The 14,080-nt window shown below is 46.3% G+C and overlaps 1 protein-coding gene across 10 annotated transcripts in view; it reads left to right on the top strand.

Annotated features, from left to right (window-relative positions):
* Positions 1-14,080, top strand: part of LOC135909078 (gonadotropin-releasing hormone receptor-like) — a 538,207-nt gene that overhangs the window by 379,572 nt on the left and 144,555 nt on the right. For 2 of the 10 annotated variants that reach the window (XM_070531755.1, XM_070531754.1), the window contains one exon: positions 9,338-9,476. The exons of the other annotated variants lie outside the window; for them this stretch is intronic. The gene's annotated coding sequence lies outside the window, so the exon portion shown is untranslated. The remainder of the gene's footprint in view (positions 1-9,337; positions 9,477-14,080) is intronic. 10 annotated transcript variants of the gene reach the window in all.

Here is a 14,080-nt window from a genome sequence, read left to right as displayed (position 1 = left end):
TAACTTCAATACCCGAATCCGAGCTAGGCCCGAGGGACAAAAGAACAGTTGAGGAGAGCCTGCCAGTTGACCAGCTCAATGAGAGCGTAGCACTAGAGTGTCAGAGTTCTAGCCTGCAGGAAGAGCAAGCAGACGCGCTCACAAGCGAGACAGGGTCGTTATTATCACCGGCCTCAAAGAACTTTGATCAACTCTTACGCGTGGATAGAGAGTCACTGGCAGCTGAGCAAAAGAGTGATGAGAGCTTAGCTAGATTACGTGACACAGCTAAAGAAGGCATTGCTAGGCGCAACGTAACGATACATGAGAGAGGAGGATTGTTGTATCGGCATTAGAGAGATCGAAAGGGTAGGATTTTAGATCAGTTAGTCATACCTACTAAGTATAGGGAGGACCTTTTGAGTCTTTGTCATGGAAATGGGTGGTCCGGCCACCTAGGCATAAACAAATCAAAGGAAAGATTGCTTATGGAATACTACTTGCCTGGCTGTTTCAAAGATGTAGAAAACTTTGTAAGATCATGCGACGCCTGCCAGCATTCTGGTAAACCAGGAGAGACATGGAAAGCTCCACTGAAGGTAGTGCCCTTAATAACAGAGCCTTTCAGACGACTTGTAATAGACACGGTAGGGCCTCTTCCAAAAACAAAATCAGGCTACAGGTACTTGTTTACCATGCTGTGTCCGGCTACCAAGTTTCCAGAAGCAATCCCTTTGAAAGAGCTCAGCTCCACCGAAGTAGTAGACGCGCTTTTGACAGTGTTTGCACGAGTTGGGTTTCCAGCCGAAATTCAGGCAGATCAAGGGTCAGTATTCACGAGCGCACTGACTTCCACATTCTTGCAAAAGTGCGGGGTAAAGTTAATACACAGTTCTGTCTATCACCCTCAGTCAAACAGTGTAGAGAGGTGGCATTCGGTGCTTAAGCGAGTTTTGCGTGCGCTCTGTTACGAGCACAAGGAGGACTGGGAGAACTGTCTGCTGGCAACTTTGTTTGCTTTGCGAACGGTTCCACATGAGGCGACAGGGTTCTCACCAGCAGAACTAGTGTATGGGAGGACACTCCGGTCTCCACTGAGAATGTTAAGAGAGATGTGGGAGGAAAGAGGGGAGAGTCCAACCGTGGTTGAATACGTGCTAAATTTACTGGAGCGGCTAAGCGCAACCCAAGAACTAGTCGGAAAGAACATGGCACTAGCTCAAAAGAACGCCAAATTATATTATGACAAGAATGCGAGGCTTCGCACGTTTAACGCCGGAGACCAGGTAATGATCCTCAAACCTTCAAGAAAGAACAAGCTTGAAGTTCACTGGGACGGGCCCGTTAGAGTGTTGCACAAACTTTCAGATACTAACTATGCTTTGAGAATGCCCGGTCGTAGGAAGGAAGTGAGGATATATCACTGTAATTTGATGAAGCCGTATGTAGAGCGGAGCGGAGTCGTTAACTATAGCGTCAAAGAGCCGGATGGCACTAGTACCAAGTTTGACGAATATAGGGCGACCTCCAACTCTGAAATCGGCCTAGAAGAAGTAGTAGAACACTCGGTAAGCTCGCACGCTCTAAAACCCGAGGAGCTAGATGAGCTAAAAGGGGTGTTAGGGGAATATCTCGACAGATTCAGCGATCGGCCGGGTAGAACCAAACTGATAACGCATGAAATTGAGCTGACCTCTGCCGAACCAGTAAGATCAAAACCTTACAGGGTGTCTCCAAGACAGAGAGAGATTATGGAGGCAAAGATACAGCGTATGCTAGAGTTGGGAGTTATTGAGCCCGCCGAGAGTGACTACACGTCACCGCTAATACTCGTAGAAACCCCTAACAAGGACCCTCGTCCGTGTGTTGACTACAGGAAGTTAAATGCGATCACTAGGGATCAGCTGTACCCGATACCCAACATTGAGGAACGAATTGAAAGAGTTAGCGCTCCTAAATACATTTCAACTATAGATCTCGTGCGGGGGTACTGGCAAGTTCCCCTTTCAGAAAGTGCCAGCCGCTATGCCGCATTCATCTCGCCTGTAGGCACTTTTCGCCCTCTCGCACTCAGCTTCGGGCTGAAGAACGCGCCGTTTGGCTTCTCTAAGTTAATGGATATTGTCCTAAAAGACTTGCAGGAGTTCGCCTTACCTTATCTTGATGATCTGGCCATTTTTTCGGACAGCTGGGAACAACACGTATCGCACCTCAAACAGGTGTTCTCACGGTTGAGGGAAGCCGGCTTAACGATGAAAGCGGAAAAGTGTAGGTTTGGTTGTTCGCAGGTTACTTATCTGGGCCATGTTGTCGGTCAGGGCATGAGACGGCCGGCTGAGCTGAAAATAGCGACGATTGGAGATTTTTCTCAGCCACGCACGAAAACGGACCTTTGTTCATTTTTGGGACTTGTGGGGTACTATCAATGGTACATTCCGAATTACTCGCAATTGGCAAGTCCATTGACAGACGCCCTCCGAAAGGGAGCACGGAGTAACGTACACTGGGATAAGGACAAAGAGAACGCTTTCCAAAGTTTGAAAACGCTATTGGTTTCTCGCCCTGTGCTTCGCGCGCCAGACTACACAAAGGAATTCATAGTTCAGTGCGACGCAAGCGACAGAGGTATGGGCGTGGTACTTAGTCAGGTCGGCGACGATGACGAGGAGCATCCTATCCTCTACGCCAGCCGTAAACTAAATGTAAGGGAGGAAGCCTACAGCGCTTCAGAGAAGGAATGCGCTTCTTTGGTTTGGGCCGCCCAGAAGTTGTCGTGTTACTTGTACGGAGCGAAGTTCATCTTCGAGACCGACCACTGTCCTCTGACGTGGCTTAATCAAATGTCACACAAAAACGGCCGCTTACTCCGATGGAGCCTCACTCTCCAAGAGTACAACTTCTCCGTTAGATATAAGAAGGGAAAGTTGCATAGCAATGCGGATGGTTTGAGCAGGCTAATTTGAATTCTGCGTTTGAGGGTCCCGCCTAAATTTTAGGGTTACTAGTGTTAGCTTTTCTTTAGGCGAAGAAAATCCCCTCTCATTTAGCAGAATTCTCTCCAATAATTGCTGAATTTGTCAGCAGGAATTTTCTTCAGAAATTGGCATAGCGAAATGTAGCATTTTTTTTGTTTCTGCACTTATGTTGTTGTTGTTGTTTTGTTTTGTTTTTTGAAGCCTAGCGAGTCTAAAGTGAGAGCCAATGCGCGTCATCTCGGCGCAGAGCCGTGTTGTGGGGTTCATTTTGCAGTTGCCTGTCCTTGTTGGATGTTTTAGGGCGGTGACATCAATGCACAAGTGGTCGCTGCGAGCCAAGACATCAATCCCCCCCTGACCAGCAGCCGTTCTCTTCCTGCCTAGCGGTAGTCAGCGCTAGACAGTCGAGATATTTCGGGCCATGGAGGCGCTGTTAAGAATGGCGAGCCGCTAAGCAAGATTGCCACCTTGCCACCCGATTACGACAAGGGGTGCAAGACGCGCAATCCGCACCCTCTCCGTCACTGCAGCAAGGAGGCGTTCGAAGAAGCGGCCTTTGTGCTGAAAACCCGCTTCCTTCCTCCAGCCCCATCGACATTGTGACGGGACGAGTTCGGTGTGTGAACAATGGTTTCCGAGTTCCCCAACGTGGACCTGATTTGACACGCATGGACAAGCTGCCGTGGGGAAGCCGTATTTTGGTGCTTCTCATGCTCGTCCAAGCGCAAAACAACGAGCGACCCTCGATCGACACCGATACTTCCCGGAACGGCACCCCTTCAACGCCGTCGTTTGGGCTTCGGAATGTGTGTGTCTTTGTGTCTGTAAACTGATCTGCAGAGCAGCGGCGAGTTGGTGATGAGTAAACGAACAGTCGCCGCCTCGTATGGCCGGCGGATCGAGTGTATAAAAACTGTGGTTGTGCGAATGCTGAGGACACTTCTCTTGAGCAGTCATGTTAGACTGAGTCACTTCTCTCTTGCAGTGATGTTGGACTGATACTCTTTTTCTCATGCAGTCATGTTAGACAGAGTTAATTTCTGTAAATAAACCCCTTTTCCTCGTTCTCGATGAGAAATAGTTCTTCACTTCATCAACGATCTCAGCGTAAATAAGTTGGACGACGGCATGGGCCAGCTACCTTCGAATTCATGCCGTACTCCAATCTTGGCAAAGGACCACGGACGATGGGATTGAGCCCCCAATCCTGACAATTCCATTTCCTCCTTTTGCCCTCGTAATTGGTCAGACATTTTGGGCCGCGTCCACGGCGGCTGTCTGTCACGAGACGATGTGAAAACCGCGAAAACTCACACACACAAAACGCACACACTGCGCATGATTAGGCCGAACAAAAGAAAAGCATTTCTATCCGATTATACGCTTTTGTCACCATTAGCATTCTGCGATTAGCGAAAATGTTTTCGGGCCACTCCTATTCCGCGTGCCTGTCACGCTACGTCCCAAAGCTGCGAAAACTCTCCACGTCAAAGTGAAGTGTACGCACTCAAGATGCCTTAATTAAAACGCCGTACGAAATTGATCCTTTTTGAGAATATCCGGAGATCGAATTATTTCGAAAGCAATACAGTGTGGCGGTGCAGTGATCGCTCCGGCGGTGTATGCTCTGAAACATCGATTTCTTTTCGTATAAAAACAAATTGCGCGGCAGTATAACGTTTCCGAGCCCTTTCGGTAAGTATAAGACATCGCTTTGTCAAGTGTTCACTGAGCGCTTGATTTGGCGGCATTTATAACGGTCCGTTGTACGCCACCGCTTCCGTGGACGAGCCACTGCAAGCTAAGCGGACCAATCAGAGACGCCGGCAGTCCCTCCTCATCCGGTTATCGACTTTCACTGCGCTAGCTCGGGCCCATCGAAACCCTCTATTCTTCGGCGCGCTCCTCGACTCTCGTCAGCCAGTTATATAGGGAAAACTTGTCGCGCTAGGCAATACTATTCGTTTCGAAACCAAACAAAAGTAATCTCCTATTAACGAGGATTACGTTTGATTGGCTGTTGAAACTACCTTGGTGAGCCCTTGCTCGCGTCGGCGGTTACGTAAATTTAACGTCAGGAGACTGAAATGAGGTCACAATGCAATAACTTTACGTTAAAGGAGCACCCATTATCTCATTCAAAACAAATTCGCATCGTAGTTTTAGATGGACTTTGTCATGCATCTGAGTAGAACTTGTTGCGGAGCGAGTTGGTTGAGGTCTAATGAATACTTGGTTACGCTATAGTGAAAATAAAGGCTTGGAAGGGCAAGTAAGAAACGATACCTCAAGTGCTGATATGTTCAACGATAGGTTGAATGCTCGACCTGCCATTTCTTACTTGCCCTCCTAAGTCTTTATTTTCCTGTTAGCGCAGCAATGTATTCATGAGTTCTAATGCATCTCTGATTTTGTCGTGCATGACATCTCGCCCTCGGTGTTAAGCCCCAGTAAGAGAACTTGAGATACGCCGGCGCGCTGGTCAAGGAAACTTTCAGCAATATAGACTGACTATACATTTTGCCGTAACAAGATTGTTTTTTGAAAAGAAAACAGACAAAAAGCAAAACAGATGAAAATTCTGAGGGCGTGGTGTTTAGGAAACATTCTACGGGGTGCAATGAGAAAAAAAATAGGCTGTCATGTTTCTCTGTGTGCAACATTTTAAGTGATCATCTTGACGTGATTGTCCTTGCAATCGTCTTGTTGTCTCTTGGCCTCCGCTTCGTGCTCTCTGGGGATGTTAAGCCACGAAAAATCAACTAGCCTAACGATATGTTTTGGGGCCTAGAGAGAAGTGGTAAAATAGTACAGAAGAACTTCGTCCAGATGCCCCGAACCACCAGCGCTACGAAGGCTGCAGTTTTCAAGACATCCTCTAGAACATGCAATTGGAGAGAGCGCCGCAGTGCCCCGATATATTGTTCCGATGGTTGGCACTATTTAGATGATCAAGCAAAAAAAAAGAAAAAAAAAGAAAAAAACATTGTGACGCGCCAGCTCAAGTTTTGTCTCCCTCCAAGATTTTTTTTTTTGCACATTTCGAAAAAGGCAATATAAGTCCATTAAGGCATGACATTGCATTATGGATTCTCATTGTTCGAAGTCAACGCATACAATATGTAAGTCGGGAGGAGGCCCTTTCAAGATAAAATCTTTCAATCTCCGAACACAAATGTCACAATGATGCCGGCAGAAATACATGTCTTAAACATGAAGTGAAAGCAAAAATTAAAAAAAAATATGATGTAATAAACTATAGGCAACGTCGTCTTCAATGTGAGCTTTTGCTTGTCCGTTAATGGCCCCGTCATTCATGTGCGGAACAATGCTAGCCTAAGAGCCGGCTTGTTTCCATGAGACCATGTTACTCGTATGCATTTGGCAAATACCACAGCTTTCCAAACTTTTGGTCGACTGTGATCTGTCGGGTTTATTCTTCGCTGTTTTGATGGAACGGTGCCTATTCGATTCTCCGTAAGAAGAGGTTTCAAAGGCCAGTGTAGTGCCATGTACAGAAAATTTGCACACAATGGAGAGAGGCGGGTGGTTTCGTTTCGTCTCCATGCGAATGCATGATCGATCTAGCTGCGCAAGATCGCCTTGGTGTCACGAACGCGTGTTTGCCCCGAGAACTCTCGTACGCAGCGAGGTGACAGCTTAGGGGCCTGCATGGAGCACCTGTTTATCGGTTGGTAAATTTATTCGTCGGTAAATGGAATTTGGATATGATTTAGTACACATGTATTTTCGCACGCACTGTGCCTAAATGTATTCCGTCCGCATATCTATAATAAAATGCAATAACCGCGCTGATATGCGGCGACCAGATGCTATCAGATACTCGCATTGCCGGTAGATATGGAGGCACGTCATGCAGCTAAAGAAAGGGGAATGAGAAACATCCTGACAAGGGAGAGTGGTTCGGAATGGCAAGCAGCAAACTCTTGCCTCGCTTGCAAGGGCGGCTAATAAAGCGACACCACCTGGTGTCATTCTAATAAGAAATTCCACAACAACCTGAGGGCACCTTTCAAGCATATCCTTCCCTCCCAGTATTGCTCCGCGTAGGGTAGCAAACCGGAGACTAATATCTTGGTAACCTTCCTGCTTTTCTTCTTCATCTCTCTCTCTCTCTCTCTCTCTCTCTCTCTCAGTTGTTCTCGAATAACTTACATTCAGAAGCGCGAGACAGCGACAGTTACTGCGCTGCACCTTACACCAATTTTTCGTCTTTCCACCTTAAGAATCTCCTACTTTCTTTTGTCACTCACTCTCTTCCGACACATTGAGCTGGCACTCAGTGCCTCTTGCAACAATGTGAAGTCGTGCATGAAAGGATTTCGGCCACGCACATTCATTTCGGGCGCTTTGCGCTAGGATTTAGGTATAGTGTTCCTGTGTTGCAGTAACTCGAGGATTGGGACTCGAGTGGTCGGCAACGCAAGGCAACGCCTATTTCCCGCCTAGCAGTTTCCATTCCGCGTTCCTGTTCACTACAGCGATCCTGTACCCGTGCGTATGCTAATCGGATTTGTTGGCGAGTTTCCCAAAGCGCGTCGCGGTTGCCGGGGTATGAACGCCCGGTGAAATTTTCTCCGCGATGCTTGGACACTGGACGTATTTCACTCCTTTATGTGGCTTCACTATAAAGTTAGGTGTGTTTGACTTATTCAAACTTTATTTAAGTTTGTATCTGTTTTAATGTAAGTTTTCTTTTTCTATGGTCTTTATTCGATGTACTTCCACATGAAAAGGAGTAGGAGGCGCGAAAGAATATCTCCTAAAGACCAGATGTAAAAAAAAGAATAGAAAACGTACAGGTGCAAAAAGAAAGAAAAGGGAAGTTCAGTCACGTGGTGTCCAGTGGCATATTGCGTGCTACTAAAGGAAACATACTACCCATGCTGATGCATTAACGAGAAGGACGGTACCTGCTTCTGTACGTGCACAAAGGGAGTCGCATCTCAACTCGTCAGATTGATGGCACTTGCGCGGATTACAGACGGCGATTTGGAAGCGGTTTCTCCTTGTCTCTCTTGGCAACCTTCAAGGATAAAGACCAAAATATTATGGCAGCACTTACAATTATTCTTTCTCCCGTGTTATTTTACTCAGTGCAAGCGAGGTACAGGCACGAATAGGCATTAGATTCCTCCCGCTCGTTGCAGGACTAGGCAAAGGGGAGACCGGCACATCAATCAATCAATCAATCAATCAATCAATCAATCAATCAATCAATCAATCAATCAATCAATCAATCAATCAATCAATCAATCAATCAATCTATCTATCTATCTATCTATCTATCTATCTATCTATCTATCTATCTATCTATCTATCTATCTATCTATCTATCTATCTATCTATCTATCTATCTATCTATCTATCTATCTATCTATCTTTATTTCAGACACAAATACAATGTGGTAGGTACGTCCACGAGGCGTGGCAAAAGGAAACCCGTATGTTTCCTGACAAGGCCTTCGCCTCGGGAGTACACATCAGACAGCATTTTCACCAAATGAAATACAGTTTTCAATGATCATAACATAAAAATTCGACAGAACCCATCTCATGGCGACTGTCAATGGTAATACGTTTAGAACTGAATCAATATAGCGACACAATGTGTTGCCACCGTTGAAACTAGATACGTATGAGTCCAGGGGAGGTATTCTCTGGGAGTCCACCTAGTTCGCTGTCCATTTTGGCCGCTGCTGATTGGCTGGCGCCGCTCGTCTCCTCCTCACTCGTACAACTGCATCCAATCAGCAGCGGCCGCAATGGTCAGTCCACTAGGTGGACTCTTATAGAATACCCTTCCCTCCGGTACTGCAGGCGGACTCCTCTTTCGCGCTTCCCTAAGAACACTTGGCGCCATCTGGAGACGCCGCTGGGAAGCCTGCGTGTGCCATCTTGAAGGCATGACGCGCCAGTGCATGCGAACGTTGAGGAACGCGTCACGCGACAACCGGACTCCTCTCTCGCGCTTCTTTCTGTATACTGTTTCTGTTTCTCGTGTCGCTGCCGAGAAGCCCACCTCGTGAGCTCCGATTCCACTAAAAGCGGCACACCGGCGCTTACGCACGCTGGGTGCTTAAGTACGCTACTGTTCCCTCCCTTGCCGCATCATCCAATGGCACATACTCAGTGACCCAAGTTGCCGGGATGGTCACTGAAGAGCGGCACGTACAAGTGATTCTACAGCACAGCTCGCTAATGAGTTGGCGTGAAAGCGGTTTACTAAAGAAGCGGCCCAGGCCTAGCGCATTTGTGTCGCAGTCGGTCGAGTAGCAGTCCTTGAGGAGCCCGCGTTATGTGGATTCGATTTCGCTCAACATTGGAGAAAGTTAACGGACCTCTTGTTTTTCTCATTGTAGAGTGGCAAATTCCCAGTTGCATACACCTAGCTACCCAAGTTGGCGTCAATGACGTTCATTGAAGAGCTGCACACACCTACTGGCACATACCAAGAGACCCAAGTTGGCACGAAAGAGGTTTGTTGAAGACCGGCACAGAGTGAGTGGCGCATACCCAGTGCTTTAAGTCGGCGTCAAAGAGTTTCATTGAAGAATCGCGCACACCCAGTCTGGCGTCTACAGTGACCCATGTTGGCGTGAAAGATGTTCGTTGAAGAGCAGCACCACATATGCACATGTACGCACTGTCGCGTACTCAGTGACCGAAGTTGATCCAACAGTTACTCTGCGAAAATTGCGTGAAGTACGCTAAGAATGCTAACGCTGTTAGTTTAATATTTACGGATAAGCGTGCAAAATTCAATGAATGCCTATATGTTTTGGTAACTTTAACCTGGGGCATCTCATTTTTAATCAGAAGCAATCGCCTTCTCAAATTGCACTAAAGTTATCAAAAGTCGCTCGCCCTATACTTGGCCATAACGGGCGCACAATCGAACTCAGGCATATATAGGCGCTTATGTAGCGTTCATGTTAGAAAATTATTTTCATGTGGTTGCGCCTGTGGAATATGCCGCGCCAAACCAGTCAGAAGCCCTGACGAATAACATTGGTCGTAGCGGCCGGAGTTCACATAATACTGTGCTGCCTTGATCTATTATGTCGCAGAACATGCTGGCGGAATGAGTCAAATTTCGGCAGCACAGTATACTATTCCCTTGTAGGCCAAACAAGGGCGATTCTGTCGTAGCGAGAACAGATTTGATCGTAAGCCTGACGCTTCGTTGTATACGACAAGGCACGCCCTTTCGTGGTACCGGTGCATACGAAAAAAAAGAAAGAACATTTATCCGATTTTGGGACTTTCTCGGTCGTATTACGTTCTTTTCTTGTCTTTTTTTGTTTCTTCCTTTGTTCCGCTTCTTCCTTTCTATCTCTATCTCTCTCTCTCTTTCTTTCTTTCTTTCGAGTGGGGTAACGACAGACCTCCCGTTGTTCTCCACTACAGCGATCACGTACGCTATTCTCTGGTAGTGAATGCAGCAGCTAGGCTTGCCCCCCCCCGCCCCCCCCCCGTCGAGAATCGGCCACTCCGCTGAAAAGAAGTTGCGCAGGCGTGACGTAGAGCACAATATCTAAACGCACGAACCTCGGTGGAGGAGCTTTCAACATTGTCTCCGCGAAAATCGAATTGTTTTTTTTTCTTTTCTTTTTCCTTCGATTTGTTTGTTGGTTCAATGGCGGCATCTTAGATCCGCGCTTCTGTGCGAGTGCGAATTAAGACGGCCGATTCCCGGGCGAGGATATTCTGACCCGAGGGTCTCGCTTTTTATATTGACTTTTACTTTTCACGTGCGCCGTTGAATAGCACACGATCAATCATCCGCGCTCGCGATCAATTGTTCAAATCCAAGAAGGAAGATTCACGTCTATTGTTCTTCATTTTTTGTTTTAGCTTTTCTTGCCTACTTCACTTGCCCGTTTTATACATCACCTAGACAGTTCGCGTGCATCACGAAGGAAAAAAAGGAAAGGAAACAGATGTTCTCGGGTGAAGCGAAGGCGCCCTATGTTTTGGATAACAAAAGACGTGGGTTGAGAGTTCTTTTAAAGCAAACAGAACAAACTACTTCAAGCTGACTCACAGTCTCAAGCTGCTACGAGAACAGAGAAACGACCCTAATGGGACCCGTGAGCAAAACATTGAATGTGTTTTCTGGAACCTCACAACGCTTCTTGCAGAACCCCAGCTGCATTCTTGGCCATTGCAGGCCATTCTTCATTCCGGAGGATTTACTATTTTTGGCCAATTCTCAAGAATGAGTACGTGCCACTGAGACACAGCAGGCACAGAATCCTTAACTGTAGCTTTATCTGCAAGCGTCCGATATTGATGTACTGTTTGCTACGCATCCTGCATTGCTAAGTTAACATTTGTATAATTTGTCTTGTATGAAGAAACAGACTTGGAACCTGCTTACTGTTATAAGTACGTGTGTCTTTGTTAGATGTATTTTGCATTCCTTCTTTTACTAAATTTTGGTATGAATCACAACTAGCTTCGAACGAGGAATCCAAATGCATTTTTCTCGTGTTTTACTATGTGTTATATGTAAAAATTACACTTTGATTCAATACAATTTATTCGGAGCAAGATATTTGATATTAGCGAGGACTTGATAGAAAAACGCTGTCGTTATAGATAAGTAGAGTATAGGCTTGGGCTGCTTGGTAAAACAAGTTACACTGGAAGCATAGCACGCAAGGGACGATCCACTTAGACTAGACAGGACAAGCGCTTGTCCTGTCTAGTCTTTGTGGATCGTCCTTTGTGCGCTATGCTTCCAGTGTAACTACGTTATAGATAAACTCCTTGGTGCATCGCCAACACAAATATCACAAATACGGGAAGCGAGTTCATTTGCAGAATTTCTTGAAGAAACAGAAATGTCGTAAAATTTTCGAAATAATTTTAAATATATTGTTCTTCTATGACTTTCTGTGACACCTTTTCACAAATGTGCATCGTTGTGTCTTTACACAGCCTATGACTCTAGATGTGTTTTCTTCTACGTTCACTGTTTATTGCAAGTTCTTCGTTTTGGGGGTTTAGTGCAAAGTCATGACCTGTAAGCTTCTTTTTATTGTTCCTTTTTTTTTACACTGTCTGCAGTGTGCTTGTATTCTGGCTTGGGATTTATTCGCCGGAATTCGTCCTTGGTTGATTTTGTATCGCTGTGCATGGTTTCCTACTTTTCAGTGGTTTCCCTGTTTATCGCAACATTGGTCAAAGAAGCAGCCGGCGCTTCTTGGATGCGCCCAACACCTACTTACCAATGAATTTAAGAACAGAAAATTGGAACTTCGTGTGGGTCTCTAGTGTCAACCAGTCCGCATGCACATGATCCGGAATGTCACATTTTTTTTGTTGTCTTTGAAGTTCGCTCGCGAATTGTTGTACCGATTGTGCCAATCTGCCGGTCACCAGGTATTGTCAGGATTGGGGGCTCAATCCCATCGTCCGTGGTCCTTTGCCAAGATTGGAGTACGGCATGAATTCGAAGGTAGCTGGCCCATGCCGTCGTCCAACTTATTTACGCTGAGATCGTTGATGAAGTGAAGAACTGCTTCTCATCGAGAACGAGGAAAAAGGGTTTATTTACAGAAATTAACTCAGTCCAACATGACTGCTTGAGAAAAAGAGTATTAGTCCAACAGGACTGCATGAGAGAAGTGACTCAGTCTAACATGACTGCTCAAGAGAAGTGTGTCCTCAGCATTCGCACAACCACAGTTTTTATACACTCGATCCGCCGGTCCTACGACGCGGCGACTGTTCGTTTACACATCACCAACTCGCAGCTGCTCTGAAGATCAGTTTACGTACACAAAGGCAACCGCGCTCTGTTCACAGAGGCAACCGCGCGGGGTGCCGTTCCGGGAAACTATCGGCGCTGATCGAGGGTCGCTCGTTGTTCCGTGCTAGGCCGAAGCGTGAGACGCTCAAAATACGTCGTCCCCACGGCAGCTTGTCCAGCGTTTCAAATCAGCTCCGCGTTGGGGAACTCCGGAATCATTGTTCACGCACCGAACTAGTCCCGTCACAATGTCGAAGGGGCTGGAGGAAGGCGGCGGATTCCAACGCAAAGGCCGCTTCTTTGAACGCCTCCCAGCTGCAGCGACGGAGAGGGAGAGGTGCGCGTCTTGCACCCCTTGTCGTAATCGGGTGGCAAGGTGGCAATCTTGTTGCGCAACTCGCCATTCTTGACAGTATATAATGTAATTTACCCGGCATCAGAGCCATTTTTCTGTGCAACGCATGCGCACAGAATTATCCATGTTCCGTTGCAACCACTGTTAATGGTGCCAAAATTTATTATACGTGCAACGGGCAGCTGATAAGGGCATCTGAAAGTGGTGCCGCCACCTGTCTTAAATTTTTAGATTCTTTCTGGTTTACCAAGCATCCACTCGCGTCTGGGACTATCTATTCGAAACGTCATAAGCGGAATCTCTCCATGTCTTCATGAGTGTTACTCTTCGTCGATCGTATAAGCAAGTATGCAGGATATCAAAAAAGGAAACGTAAACTGTTTCCGAGCAGGAAATCAACGGTAAAATAGTCTGTCATCAATATCCTGTCGACATTTAAAATAAATGGGCGTCTTAGCTGCGAGCAAGTGCTTATTCTTGATCTTATTTAAGATTTCTTTTGGAAGGTGTCTGGTTGTGTGGCTTTCTCCTCAGAGGCGTTTGAACCTGCAGCTTCATGCGCAAAATTGGAATGTAATTGGGCACTAATTCATTGAAGTGGCTTTTAGGAATGAAAACATGACGTACCTATATAATGAATGGCACCGCATCTCTTTCATTTCTTAGCAATTCACACATCCTGATGGCACTGCAAGTATCAGCTTTTTATTTCGCACATATTTGCTTACATGCGAGAGTTTTTATGCATAAAGTTTCCCGTTACGAAGAATGAACAGATGTAGACATTCGATGGTCGCACATTGAAAGTGAAGGGGATCACTGTCTAAGATGTACAATGCATTCCACTTACAGCAGCATTCACCAAACAGAAACATGTCTTCGTTAGCAGCGAAAATGTATGCCCATGACTCCACATTGATATACCCGCTGAACGTATACTTCATATTCGTAATTTTATAGGGTCCGAGAAGGAACAGGAGATATCTTACT

The sequence above is a fragment of the Dermacentor albipictus genome, chromosome 1 (assembly GCF_038994185.2).
Source record: "Dermacentor albipictus isolate Rhodes 1998 colony chromosome 1, USDA_Dalb.pri_finalv2, whole genome shotgun sequence".
Lineage (NCBI taxonomy): Eukaryota > Metazoa > Arthropoda > Arachnida > Ixodida > Ixodidae > Dermacentor > Dermacentor albipictus.
Note: the sequence above shows the minus strand (reverse complement) of the source record. Positions and strands in the feature narration are given on the sequence as shown.